Genomic DNA, 14,183 nt, shown 5'->3' with positions numbered 1-14,183 from the left:
CCAAGGGAAAGAAAGCGTAGCATGGGGGCGGCAGAAAATTAGATGGGCGGATGAGGTAAAGAAGTTCGCAGGGGTCAAGTGGCGAATAATGGTAGAGGCCTTCGCCCTGCAGTGGGTATGGTCAGGCTGATTACATATATATATATATATATATATATATATATATATATATATATATATATATATTGATATATGATGTGATCTGGGCATATGTTGGCAGTGGTAAGGTGGTATAGGCTGCCGGTGGTGGCGGAAGAAGCCTTACACGCCAATTCTTCTAAGAAATGCTTCGCAGGCCGGCAATTGAAGGATTCGGTTCAGGTATGGAGTGGTACGAATAACCTTGAGCTAGAAGCACTTCCCGAATTTGGTCCGTGGATAGGCACAACGAGGTCGGAGTCAGCAATGAAACCAAATCAAGACCGCTTGAATGAAGTTCATTCAGGTGATGGCAAGTGAAGATAATGGCATCAATTGTGGTATGATCCTGCACAGCCAGGTCATGAAGGCGAGTTATACGATATCCTTAAGGACGTGCCGGATGCGCTCGGCCTCTGGCATGGTCTCATTTATGCACTGGCAGAGAATTGGACGTCTTCTATGTAAGAAGTATAGGTCTCACTGGGTTACTGTAATCTGCCACCAAGCGTCTTGGCAAATTCCTTTCGAACTGTAATAGCGCAGAACATATAGAGTACCGTTTGTTTGAAGATGGTGTAGTCCAGAACCGTTGATTTGTGGTTCAAAAACCAAGTTTTGATGATATGTGTCATGGACACATTCGTAAGTATACCGCCCAACCGGTTGAAAGCACTGCTCTGGTCGTAGCTGTCGAGTCAGCCATCAGGGTTGTCGCCGCGGAGACTAGTAGCATCTGGAGATCGCGTTTACGGCTGCTCCCACTCGCAGTGGCAAGAGGAGCTAGGGTGAAGAGGAAAGAATTTAAAACAGCGGCGTTCTCCTCTTGGGTAATTACGATAGTGGTAGAGCTCAAGCGGCGACTGGAACGGATTTCCAGGCGCATGCGGGCGACGTGGCAGCGAGGATTCACAAAGCACCGCCACCATGGGCTAGTACAGTCTTGGTGGACCAGGTTTAAGGAGGCCTAAGTCCGAGTCACACGCCAAATCGAACCATGCTCAGCGGTGAAGATAGTTATCTACAACAGAGAAAAATAAGGTGTAGCAGGCACATACACCTCTGTGAAAGATATATGCAATAATATATATATATATATATATATATATATATATATATATATATATATATATATATATATATATATATATATATATATATATATATATTCGTCACCGATATATATATACAGGTGCGCCGACTGTATATATATATATATATATAACAGTCGGCGAGGCCAAGGAAAGCGTTGGAGATGGTCCTTTTATGTCTTTTATTTTTTTATTTTTTTTTTAATGTTTGCTTATATAATCACAGAAATTAGTAATGTAATCTGTTTAGGGGAAAGATAATTAAACGCAAAGTAGAAGAAAAAACAACGTGCCGATGGTGCGAACCGAAACCACGACCTCCGAATATCGCGTCTGGTGCTCTTCCAACTGAGCTACATCGGCCGCTGTCCCCCCTGCTACTTGCTTGGGTATTTGTGTTGTCTGTATACGAAAGTGTTGAGAGTGTTCACCAGCGCCACCCTCAGCCATAGCGGCGGACGTAGAACGTCCTTTGTTACCGCCAGCGTCACGTAGAACGTGATCAAGATCGAGGGCGAACGCTGTGCTAGAACCCTCTTACGCTACCTATGGCTTCAAGACTGCCAGAACCGAGACCCCCGTAAGCTACAAGCAGATCAATTAAGGGGAAAGGAGGGTGCTCGTTATAATACATGAAGGAAAGAAGCCAACAGTCGGCGAGGCCAAGGAAAGCGTTGGGGATGGTCCTTTTACGTCTTTTTTTTTTAATGTTTGCTTAGATAATCACAGAAATTAGTAATGTAATCTGTTTAGGGGAAAGATAATTAAACGCAAAGTAGAAGAAAAAACAGCGTGCCGATGGTGGGAACCGAACCCACGACCTCCGAATATCGCGTCCAGTGCTCTTCCAACTGAGCGGTATATATATATATATATATATATATATATATATATATATATATATATATTGTAAAAGAAGGGTAGGTCGTGACGGCAAGGACAGCGACGCCTTGTCTAGCGTTTTAATCCGATCACGAACCCAGGCGCGCGCCGGAGCCGGCGCCATGGGACGATGATGATGGTATGTACAAATGAAAGAAGGAGATCATGGCATGTACGAATGAAACAAGGTCCACAGTAGGCTCACACAATCTGCCCGGGGGGTCGGATGCGGCCAGCCTGGCCGCTCGTAATTAACCGATGTACCGCGGCGCACAAACGGTTTCAAGCGAGAAACATGAACACTTTCAGTTCCACGGTGGCGTCGATCGGCTGGGGGATCAACAGGCGTGACTTTGTAGTTAACTGGAGAAGCTTGGCTGATGATCTCGTAGGGACCAAGGTAGCGGTGGTGGAATTTGTCACTAAGGCCAGGGGTAAGCAGTGGTGTATAAAGCAGTACTTCGTCACCGGGACGATAAGAGACCACGCGATGCATACAATCGTAGCGACTCTTGCGGTCTTCCTGCCACGCTGCTGTGTTTAGGCGGGCAAGATGACAGCATCTGGCCACACGAGATAAGAACTGGGCTGGTAATGATGTGGAATAGCCGGGCGTAGAGAAGAAGGAAGCGTCGAGAGTTGTAGTGGGAGGACGGCCATAAACGAGGAGAAATGGAGAATAACCGGTAGTCCGCTGTACTGCTGTGTTATAGGCGAAAGTGACGAACAGTAGAATAGTGTCCCAATTTCGATGATCCGGTGTGATGTACACGGAGATCATATCCGATAAGGTGCGGTGAAATCGCTCAGTCAGTCCGTTAGTCTGGGAATGGTAGCTTGAGGTTGTCTTACGAAGGGTGGATGACGAGTGAAGAACTTCGGCAACGACTGCCGATAAGAAGGCCGTCCCGCGGTCCCTTAGGAGCACCCGAGGAGCGCCATGACGCAATTCAATTGATTGCAAAAAGAAATTTGCTACTTCTTGAGCGGAACTGGTCGGTACAGGTGCTGTCTCAGCGTAGCGTGGAAGGTGGTCGACAGCTGTTATAACCCAATGGTTACCCCCATCGGAGAGAGGTAGGGGACCATATAAGTCGATGCCGACTACGTCGAATGGCTTGGCGGGACAGGGAACAGGTTGTAGAAGGCCAGCTTGCGAAGACGTCGGCCGTTTGATACGTTGGCACAGAGGGCAGGATGCGACGTATTTGGCAACGCAGGAGGATAGGCCAGGCCAAAAGAATCGTTTTTTCACGCGGTCGTAGGTTTTGTCAACACCAAGGTGACCTGCAGTAGCGTCATCGTGGAGAGCCGCCAGTATACGTGGGCGAAGCACACGCGGCACGACTGGGATCCAGCGAGTTCCATCAGGGCAATATACGAAGCGGAGTAGGATGCCATCTTCGAGCTTAAAATTGCGAAGTTGTCGGCAAAGCCGAGCATTGGGTGGGTCCGAAGCGCCAATAAGGCGGTCGATGATGGGTAGGCAATAGGCATCGGCTAATTGCTGTGAGCGGAGAGCGTGTTTTTTCTCAGAGTCGTCAAATGAAACTGTTGTGATATACGTCGGGGAAAGAGATGGTCGGCTGTGGTCATCGGTGGAAATGCATTAGGAAGAAAAACAGCAAGCCGATTCGGAAAGTGGACAGCGAGAAAGAGCGTCGGCGTCTTGGTGTTGGCGACCCGATTTATAAGTGACGTCAAAATTGTATTCTTGCAGGCGTAGAATCCAATGGCCAAGTCGGCCTGTCAAATTTTTGAGCGAAGACAACCAGCAAAGAGCATGGTGATCGATCACAACTGTCAAACCCGACAATATAGGTAAGGGCGAAATTTTTGGACAGCCCAGACGACGGCAAGGCACTCCTGCACGGTAATGGTGTAGTTTTTCTCAGCTGGAGTCATAGTCCGACTGGCGGAGGCAATTACTTTCTCACGCGAAGTTGCATCGCGCTGCAGGAGTACAGCTCCAAGACCCGAGACCACTGGCATCAGTGTGCAGGATGGTTGGAGCGCTATCACTGAAGTGGCCAAGAACAGGGTCTGATGTGAGGGCGTGCTTCAGATTATTAAAAGCGGCTTCGCACTGTTCAGTCCCCACGAAAGTGCTGCGTGTTTTAAGTAGTCATGAAGTGGAGCAGCAATACTTGCAAGGTGCCTTGTAAAACGCCGGAAATAAGACGCCAGTACGAGAAATCTGCGCAATTCTGTAATCCGTTGTGGACGAGAAAAGTTCAAGACCGCGATGATTTTTGCAGGGTCTGGACGAATGCCGTCATGGCTGACCAGATGTCCCAATATTTTAATTTCCTTCTGTGCAAAGTGGCACTTCTTGGTGTTTAGCTGAAGTCCCGCTGAAGCGAGACACGTGAGGACCTCATTCAGGCGCGTGAGATGGTCGTTAAAAGTTGACGAAAAGATGACAATGTAATCCAAGTACCATAAACAGGTTCTCCATTTTAGGCCACAAAGGACAGTACCGATCATTCTTTCAAATGTCGCTGGTGCGTTACAAAGTCCGTAAGGCATAACTTTAAATTCGTAAAGGCCATCGGGAGTTGAGAAAGCGATTTTTCTTTATCGTCCTCGTGCATAGGTATTTGCCAATAACTTGAGCGGAGGTCCAAAGTCGAGAAATATTCGGCGCCTTGGAGAGAGTCAAGGGCATCATCAATTCTTGGCATTGGGTATACATCTTTGCGGGTAATTTTGTTGAGTGCCTGGTAATCAACACAAAAGCGTACCGAGCCGTCCTTTTTTTTAACTAACACTACTGGGGAGGACCATGGGCTTGTCGAGGGACGAATAATATTGCGATGGAGCATGTCATTTACATTTTCTTCAATTACTTTTCGTTCAGAGAGGGAAACCCGATAAGGCCATCGGTGAATGATAGAGTTACCTTCAGTAATGATGCGATGGTGCGCAACACTAGTCCGTCCCAGGGGAAGGGAAGTGGCATCAAAAATGGCTTGGTGGTGTCGAAGCAATGTCAGCAGTTCTTGGCGTTGGTTCGGCGTGAGGTTAGGAATTATAGTCTTTGTGAGAACAGAAAGAGAGACGTTTGGCGAAACACGGCGCTGAGGCAGATGGGCGGTGAGCACCATCAAGAACAGAGGTTGAACATCCATCATGCAGGGAAGAGAAGTTCCTTTTGGGAGCACGATGGATTCACGTGAAGTGTTGGTGGCCGCTACTGTCGCTGAGACGTTGCAGAACCTCACAAAACTAGACGGGATGGCGATACCGCGTGCAAGACGACGATAAGATGGTGCGATGAGTACGTCCCCGTCAGTGATGTGGTCAGAAACAACGGTAAGCAGTTTTTCGCACTGAGGAGGCAAAGCAGTATCAGCGGCGGCAACGAGGGGATGATGTCGTTCAGAAACTTCAGATGAAAAATCGCTGTCTGTCATATGAATAACACGGTCGCCACAAGAAATTAACGCTGAAGCGGTTGACAAAAAATCCCATCCTAAAATCATCAGATGCGCAAATGTTGAGAACACAGCAAACTGCACATGATGACGAACGCCGTCAATAACAATTCGTACGGTGCACTTTGCTAAAGGGCGCAAAGGGACGTCATTGGCTCCACGGAGTTCAGGCCCATCATATGGTGTCGTCACTTTTCGAAAACGGTAGCACAAATCAGCGTGAATGACAGAAATTGCAGTTCCTGCATCAATCAATGCTTCGACCAGTAATCTTTCAGCGAAAAGAGAAAGCACATTATACGGGTGATCTGGAGGACGTTTGGTAAGTTCGCAGAGTGCAGTGTGACCTCCGGAAACTGCAACGCTTAGTTTTCGGGATGGCGGACAGGGATAGTTGTTGCGGGTCGGAGAGGGGAAACTGAGCGGCGGTATGGGGATAGGGACCGACGTCGGGATGCATGGGATCCACGAGGCTCAGACGAGGATTCTGGAGGTGGGGATGATCTTCGAGGTGGGCTTGGAATATACCGGCGTTGATAATATGACGTTGGAGGGATGTCATTTTCAAAGGTATCGTAACCACGGCGCTCATTCTGGAGGCGGCGACGACAGACGCGGGATATATGTCCCCTAATGCCACAGTAATAGCAAATTGGTCGGGATTGGCGCCAAGGTGCGTAATAGGGTGGTGCAGGTTGAGCCGTCGCTATTGCATTGACGTGATTGTAGGTTGGTGCCGGTCGAGGCGGGAGAACTAAAGGAGGGGGGGATGCTGCGACGTGCGCATAAGTCGGTACTGAGCGGGGTGCCGGAGGGCCAGATGTCATAGGTTCGGTGATTGTTGCCAGCTCTTCTTTGATGATGCTGCGGAGACCGGCGTCATTAGATGTTGTGGAAGAGTGATTGCAACCGTGTCGACAGACAAGCTTCAATGCCTGGAGCTCCTCGCGGATGATGGCTCGAATAAGTGCCTGCAGGTCGAGATTAGCATAGGTCGGGCCAGTAGCGTTGGCGGGCTGCAATCGGGAGGACTGCAGCTGGTCGATGCGTTGGCAGGTCGTAGTAATGGAATCAATAGTTAAAGGATTCTGAGCAACTAGGACGTTATACGCCGTAGAATTGATTCCTTTCAAGACGTGGTGTACCCGTTCATATTCCACCATGGTGGAACTAATACGCCGGCAGAGTGCAAGTATGGCCTCTATGTAAGACGCATATGACTCATCACGACCTTGAAGGCGTGAAGCGAGCTTGGTCTTCGCGATCTCAGTCCGAACTGCCGGGTCGGCGAAGTACTGTCGGAGCTGCTGTTTGAAGGTGGTCCGGTTAGTTGTGTGGGGCTCGCGGTTGATGAACCAGGTTCGGGCGACCTCAATCAGGTAGAAAGAGATGTTGAGAAATTTCAGAACATCGTCCCGCCGGTTGTAGGCACTGCCGCGTTCATAGGTGTCAAGCCAGTCATCGACGTCTTCATTGCGACGACCAGCGAACAGCGGTGGGTCGCGCTGTCGTGTGGGCACAGTCGGAGGGGGTGGTGCAGCCGAGGTAGAGGGTCCAGCTTGCTCGTGGGTACTGTCGGTAGACATAGCGATGGTGGCAGTTGCCAAACGGCGACCGGAACGTAGCTCCAGGGAGAGGCAGGGCCCAAAACAGCAAGGGGATCAAATTTCACCTCCACCACTTGTAAAAGAAGGCTAGGCCGAGACGGCGAGGTCGTGACGGCAAGGACAGCGAAGCCTTGTCTAGCGTTTTAATCCGATCACGAACCCAGGCGCCGCGGGACGATGATGATGGTATGTACAAATGAAAGAAGATCATGGCATGTACAAATGAAAGAAGGTCCACAGAAGGCTCACAATATATATATCGTGCTCGGTGTTATGACACATAAGCTTGAAAGGCTATGATGAGCCACGCTCAATGGGTCTTTTATTTTTGCAAATAATGACGAAATATTGTTTGGCTCTTCTAGGCTCTCTTTCACATTTATGTATTTATTTATTTACATAGGAGATACTGCTAGCCTGCACTGGAGGCTTTCGAAGGGAACGTCGAGGTATATACACACAAATAATACATATGTGCACAGTCAGGTTACTGCGAACACGGCAGTAAACAACAACATCATCAAAACCTTGGTTGCAAAACACATAGTGAAAAGAAGAAGGCGGTGTAATGCAGTAGGAGAAATCACGCTCAGAGAAAAGTAAATAACAAAAAACATTTCAAAAGCAATGCAGATATTGCCATTAACTATAATACAGGCCTTATAAAAAAGCCTCTAAAGTATTGCTGGTTTTTAATTTCACTTGGAAATTTATTCCATTCTCGGATAGCTTGAGAAGAGAAAGAAATTTGAATACGTCATATGAAACCTGTACTCACTATTGTGCCTTACATGCCTTGTTATCTATTTTTTTCTAGTTAGAGAATGTCAAGTGTTTCTTTTTAGCTATCATAAATGAGTCGTTTAAAAGTAGAAAAAGAAACTTTTGGCGCAAGAATTTACCTCAAATATGCATTTTCGAAAGACCCGCTCTGCGTAAACCTTCTATTGGGAAATCGCTACGACGGTACTTATTATAAATTAGTCTAATCGCCTTTCGCTGATCGCTTTCAATTCGATAAATGCAGTTTCCTAGCCGGAGGAAACCAACAAATGATGCTGTATTCGAGTACTGAATGAACAAAAGAAGTTTAAGCTAATAGTTTAGTGTCAGGTGGCGAGGAAGTTAGGGAACGTATTAAGGAATTAGGCGCAGTGAGTGCTTTTGATATTATATACAAAACATGTCTGTTCCATTTCACGTCTGATGAAATCAGAATTCCTAAATCCTTATATTCATAAATGCTTTAGTTTCTGATGCTTAATTCAATAAGTAAATATCAGCGGGCATTTTCTTCCGTTTATAGTCAAAGAAAATGTTTATCTAAGTTAAGCTTCATCTGTCACTGTTGGCACCATGCGGAAACTTGCAGCAGTGAGTAGTTAGGAATTATTTATCTTCATACCTACCGATGTTTTGGTAAATGACGCAGTCTTCAGCAAACATTCAGGCTGTGCAGTCAATGTTATCTGCAATATTATTGATAAAGATAAAAAAAAGAAATGAAGTTAATACTGTGCCTTCAGCCGCACAGGACACTACATAAGCACATCCTGAACGTTGCCGTTTATATTCAACGGACTCGAGCCGATTATTCAGATAATCTTGAAGCCATTCTGTTGTATTCCTAGAGCCATATAATTTCTGTAGTTTGTGAAACCTCCTTTATTTAGGTTATTAAAGCACACGATATAGACACTATTCCATTCTTCCTTAGGATAAATGATAATTAATTAGTAGCGGTTTAATGTAAAACTGGGTCAAATACCTTTTCCCTATTTTTTCGAACTTCTTACATGACATTAATATGCAGTTTATTGTAACTTCATCTACTGCACTCTTAACATATTGGATCTGCCTCAGCGAGAATAAATTGTGTCTCAGATGTGTGAGTGAATTGCAAAGACCACACAATGTCGCCTGAATAAAACGTTTTGTGTGTGAGCTGGCAGCGCGCCGTCGATGCCAGACCGACGTAATAATTATCTGTTAAGCTCCTGCGTGGTGCGTTGTTTTTTTTTTTCGCGCAAAATTGCGAGAAACAGCTGATCGCTTTTTTTTTTTTGCTGCCCAGTTGTGGCAGTCGGTTCTTGCTAGGGTGCCTCAATGCACACGCCCCCATCCGGGCGCGCCGACCTAGTTCTTAAATGCACCTTAAATTTAAGCACCTTAAATGACATCACGGGTTGATCATCGGCAGCTTCCTTTCTTGGCGAGAAATCAGTTTCAGTTTGGATTTGCTGCTTTCCCTCTATTGAAACGCTGCCGATATAGAATTATCTAAAACAGTTTTCCTTGATAGATACCGTGGCCCAGATGAAGGGAAGTCAATCCATACGGCCAGACAGAGGAAAGCCATTCACTAGAACTTGTTTAAAGATCAAGAAGCGTCCCTCATTGCTGTTGTTCCTTTGCGCTTTAAATATATAAAACACAGCATTGGCAGCCTCGATCTGAGCTCATTTTCGCTACAGAATACACATTTCTATTTTAGTTTTATTTAAAATTGTTTGAATTAGTTATAGCGAAAAACAAATTAACACATTGGTTCTCTTGATCTCAAGACATACTTTCTACAATCTAGGCTTTCGGTTATCATTCATACTAAATTAAGCATTCAGCTATACGTGCACTAAATAATGATAATGCTGCTATCTGATTCGGAAATCATTGCAACCGTCCTGAAACATGATTCTTTGCCTACAATAAATTGCCGATGCGACAGTGAATCTCTTCTTTGTGACAGGAACCCCAGGTTTTAACACTTCGTGAACGTGCTTGGAGCAGAGACCAGTGTTGTGAATCTGACATCCATGTTATTACGACTTACAGTCTGTAAGTCAGAATCCGGTCTAAGTTTAGCCATGTTCGAACACATTTTGTGGGTTTTATGCGATGTCGGGGTGAGATTCGCAGCTGGTTGCTTTTGCTTCAGCGTCAAAGTGTCAAACGAAAACATATTATCCGTGGCTAGGAATAAAGAACTGTGTGGCATGCGGCGTGGAATATATGGTACCGGGAAAAGTCAGGAGCAAAATCTAGGTGATATATTGTGTTATTGTTTTTTTTTCAGTTCTGTGGCTTCTGGGGATCCTGCTGGGGAACCTGTTCCTGCACTGGCCGGAATCCATGGTGCAGTGGGTACTGCATTGGCTGAAGCATAAACATAAGTGAGAAATCTTCGCTCTTTGTGCTGAATTCTATGGCTTTCTCGTTTGCCTTTTATTTTCCTCTGAAGCCTTGAAACGTGCGCTGGGTAATTTATGGAGCCCACTACCTTAGACGAAACATTTATCGGAAGTCATTTAGGCTGCGTGGTGTGCATCTGAAAGCCTTATTAACTAATTTAGTTTTGATGTTTACAGCAAAAAAGACGTATTAAAACAACCTTGTTGAAGAGGGTTACAAGTGTGTGTTGCGTGCTATAGTAAGAAGTATGTTTCTAAGTCATGAATCTAGTATGTTTCTAAGGTATGAATCTCGCATATATATCACAATTCCCCACTCAAAGATCAAACACTCTTCAATAAAGAATCAGTTTTCACCTGTGGAGGCCGATAAATAAAACAGCTTGTTACAGCTTGTTACATCTTATTAACATTAATTGCCCGTTTAATTGAAACTTACGATATCTCCGTGGGGTTTTTACAGTTTTGGTCGAGGTCGTGTGGATGCGCCACTAATTATTTTACTGGCCAATTATCACGATACTGGCATATGTTGTGGTATACAATGTGATAATTCCGCATTGAAACGTGCATCTGGCGCTATCTAATTAGTGAGTGGCAAATTGTACTACTAACTTTGCTTAGAAATCATTCGAGCTGAGAGTTTTTGAGTTAGATGCTTAGAAGAGATGAGACAACGACGTGATCATCTAATGACTACACTGTCGTAGAAACGCTGCAGTGTGGCGTGATACTTATGCAGCTTCTCGCTTATCACCTGCAGGTATGCTGAAGCATTATGGTTGGCTAGTTGCTTGAGCACCGTGCACCGAAGAGATAGAACATCACGCACCAAAGATACATCAACATTTTTGGTGGCGTTTTCCTATGAGTTTACGTTTGTATGTTTCTAGACTGGAGTCGTCTATGCCATTGCTCTTTAACGCACAGAAATAAAAGGTTCAGTTCATGGTCATCCCTGTGTTCGTTAGTCTCTCCGTTTCTTGTTCTTGCCTGTGCACGCCCCTACACGCCCCCTTCGATATATGATGCATGTAGCCGCGCCATTCGATCTATGATGCATGTAGCTAAGTACAAGTTGCCAGCAACGTCGAACATAACGATCCACCCTTCATGAAAGCTATTCAGGAACTTCACGCAAGGTTGACTATATATGTGAGCAAAGAAAACACAGAAGTTGTAATTTCGGCGCCAGCCAAGGAAGTGGAGGACGTAAAAAAAAATGAAAAGGAGCAGGTGGCTACCTCCTGGCCCAATGAATCAGGTAAAAGGACTGCGTCTTGAAGAGTACGCCATGCGCTCCTAGAACAGTGCTTTCTTTGCGGAAAAAAAGCATCGACGCCACTTCATAACTGCTGAACCATGCACGAAGTTTCTTTTGGTGGACCGTTGCAGTTATTTGACCCAGTACAGAGCATTCTATTGCTGCTTCGCTCTAGAGCTTTTGTCTGCTGCCGCAATACAGAACGTTTGATGTCAGCCGATGACTAGCCATGCTGGGCGTATTCGCTCGTGCACATTTTCTGGTCCTCGCCCAGACGACAAGTCCACTTGTCAGAACGTTGCGTCGACTTCGGAACTGAGGTTCCCCTCTACTCGTGCTCTGTGCTCTTTCATACCGTGTAGCATCTTTTTTTCTTATTCTACACTCAATACTGTGTGTTTAGCCATTTTAAAATATTTTGTAATAAAATGCTCTGGTTTTATATGATTATCATTGCTCTCAGAACAAATTGCTGGGTGGGTGGCAAAAAGCTTTTTTTTATTCTTTATCAAAATAATAAGGGAACAGTGGCTGAGAGCCACCGCTTCAATCAAACAAAACCTTTATTTATTCATTCATTCATTCTTTATAAATTAGCAGTGAGTATTCACGAATCTCTCGTTATCATTATCAGCTTGACTATTCTCGATAAAACCCCTCTCAAACCTTACCATTCAACAACGTTAGGAGTTCTCTGTTCACACTCTACCACTAAGCGCATTACTTCGTCCACCCTTCTAATTTCGTGACCTCCCCAACCCATGCCTACCTTCCGTCGATATCGTGCCCATTGACATAAATGAAATTCGCATTAGATACTAGATAAGTTTTTTTTTTATCTTAATGCACTTACTAGTGTATCAGAACTCGCATTTGCTGATTTATTTCCAAGGCTTTTCACGTATATAATTATTAGACATTTCATTTCACAAAATTAAAAATGTCTGCTGAATTCGTTCTCTAACCTCCAGGCTTTAATCTATAGATGCCTATTGGTGCAAGAAATTACTTATTATATTCTTTATGAATACTTTGTTTTATTGCAGTTACGACGCTCACTGTAAGAAAGACAAAGATTTCTCTTGCTACGATATCTTTGTCGTCGTCCTTTGTATGCGGCAAATTATCTCTCGCGCTAAAGCTGTATCCTGCTGCCGGTGGTTTTATCATTGTGTCCGAACTATTCGCAACGTAGGGCATCAGACCAAGTCAGTAAATCTTTTCACATGGTGGATGTGCATTCGAGGTCCCCAGCACAGTTCTCGGCCTGGAACATCGCAGCCGAACGCTTATCGCAACAATGACGGAGCTGACATCACAACGTCCAGCTCCACCAGTCACCTGCGCTGCTCCCCTACGTCAGCGAGACCCCGCTACCTTACGACGTAGATTACGACGTAGATTACGCTACGACGTAGATTATTGACTGTTCGCCTATGAACGAGTGAGCGGTCACAACTGAGATGACGATCACAAGCTCAACAACGTCATCTTCTAGTTGAGCGACATAGCCAATCTGTGGTTCCGAAACCACGAGCTCGACACCACCACCTGGCTTACCTAAGACCAAATTCGAGTTTTTTTTTTCGCTAACGATGTTTTATTGAGGACGTTGTTGAGTTGTGCCGGCTTGCTCACCGGACCATGACAGAGACCGATAAAATACGTATGTCCTGAAGGGAATCGATTCGGGCGCCTTCAGCATGTACTTCGCCAGGGAGCATACTATAGACAAGGCCGCCTGCGACCTAAGCGAAAACTTTGACTGAGCTGCACAAGCAGGGTGTTCCGGTTCGCCGCCCACCGGACGCTTCGCTCGCTGGACTAGCTGCGAAGCGGGAGCATCTGTCTTCTCCGCGAGAATAAGCTTCTGTGATTGAGGAGGTAGCACGACAGCTGCCTCTGCTGCCATCTGTGACGGAATCACCATGTGGCCTCCGGAGCTTCGCTGTGCAATCACCCACAAGTCTCAGAAGCCCTCCCCAAATCCTGTCCTGATCCACTCCTGTCGTGTTCTCATTGCTGTTCACTGCCCCTACAATTCAATCATTTGGCTCTGCGCTGCGCAGTTACGCTCTAGCATTCGCGTCGGTCCCTGTTGAGGTACTACGCAGCACGTATTAAGAAGTCGCTTTTCACCTACCTTTTGGCCCGGCATATGCCTTTTCTTCGCCCACCGTGCGTTCAGCACGCACATCTTTTGACAGTCTTTAGCCTCAGACCACACCTCCATGGCGCACTTCGCAAAACAGGCATATTTTGTATTTGCGTGGCATTCCTGGAAACAATACACGGTAATGCCGGAGGTGCATCTTTCACCACGTCGCCTCTACATTTCGCCCATACGCCGACGACCCGCTTCAGAGATGGCAAACTACCCGCCGCAGTTCCCGAGGCATGAACTGTGTATTCCAAAGAACTCCAAAGGTATTGTGGGCCTTCCGATATTATTCTCGGCATGATTTCAGGTGTTTATGCTCTTGGGTGCAGTGACTCCTTGCCGCTGTACCTTTAACAAGCAAAAGCTCCGCCTCTCCTTCCGGAAGGTCACTATTGCTCTGCCGAAGGATGTATTG

At 45.9% G+C, this 14,183-nt stretch overlaps 1 long non-coding RNA gene across 1 annotated transcript in view; it reads left to right on the top strand.

Moving 5' to 3' along the window:
• Positions 1-14,183, top strand: part of LOC146174506 (uncharacterized) — a 247,447-nt gene that overhangs the window by 20,322 nt on the left and 212,942 nt on the right. The window contains exons 3-4 of the long non-coding RNA XR_014702261.1: positions 10,229-10,325; positions 11,107-11,298. This is a non-coding gene — a long non-coding RNA (uncharacterized LOC146174506). Of the gene's footprint in view, positions 1-10,228; positions 10,326-11,106 lie in introns of the transcript that reaches the window.

This window comes from Amblyomma maculatum, chromosome 11, assembly GCF_055883805.1.
Source record: "Amblyomma maculatum isolate TAMU_Amacu chromosome 11, ASM5588380v1, whole genome shotgun sequence".
Lineage (NCBI taxonomy): Eukaryota > Metazoa > Arthropoda > Arachnida > Ixodida > Ixodidae > Amblyomma > Amblyomma maculatum.
The sequence above is the reverse complement of the archived record's forward strand: the minus strand, read 5'-3'. Positions and strand labels throughout refer to the sequence as shown.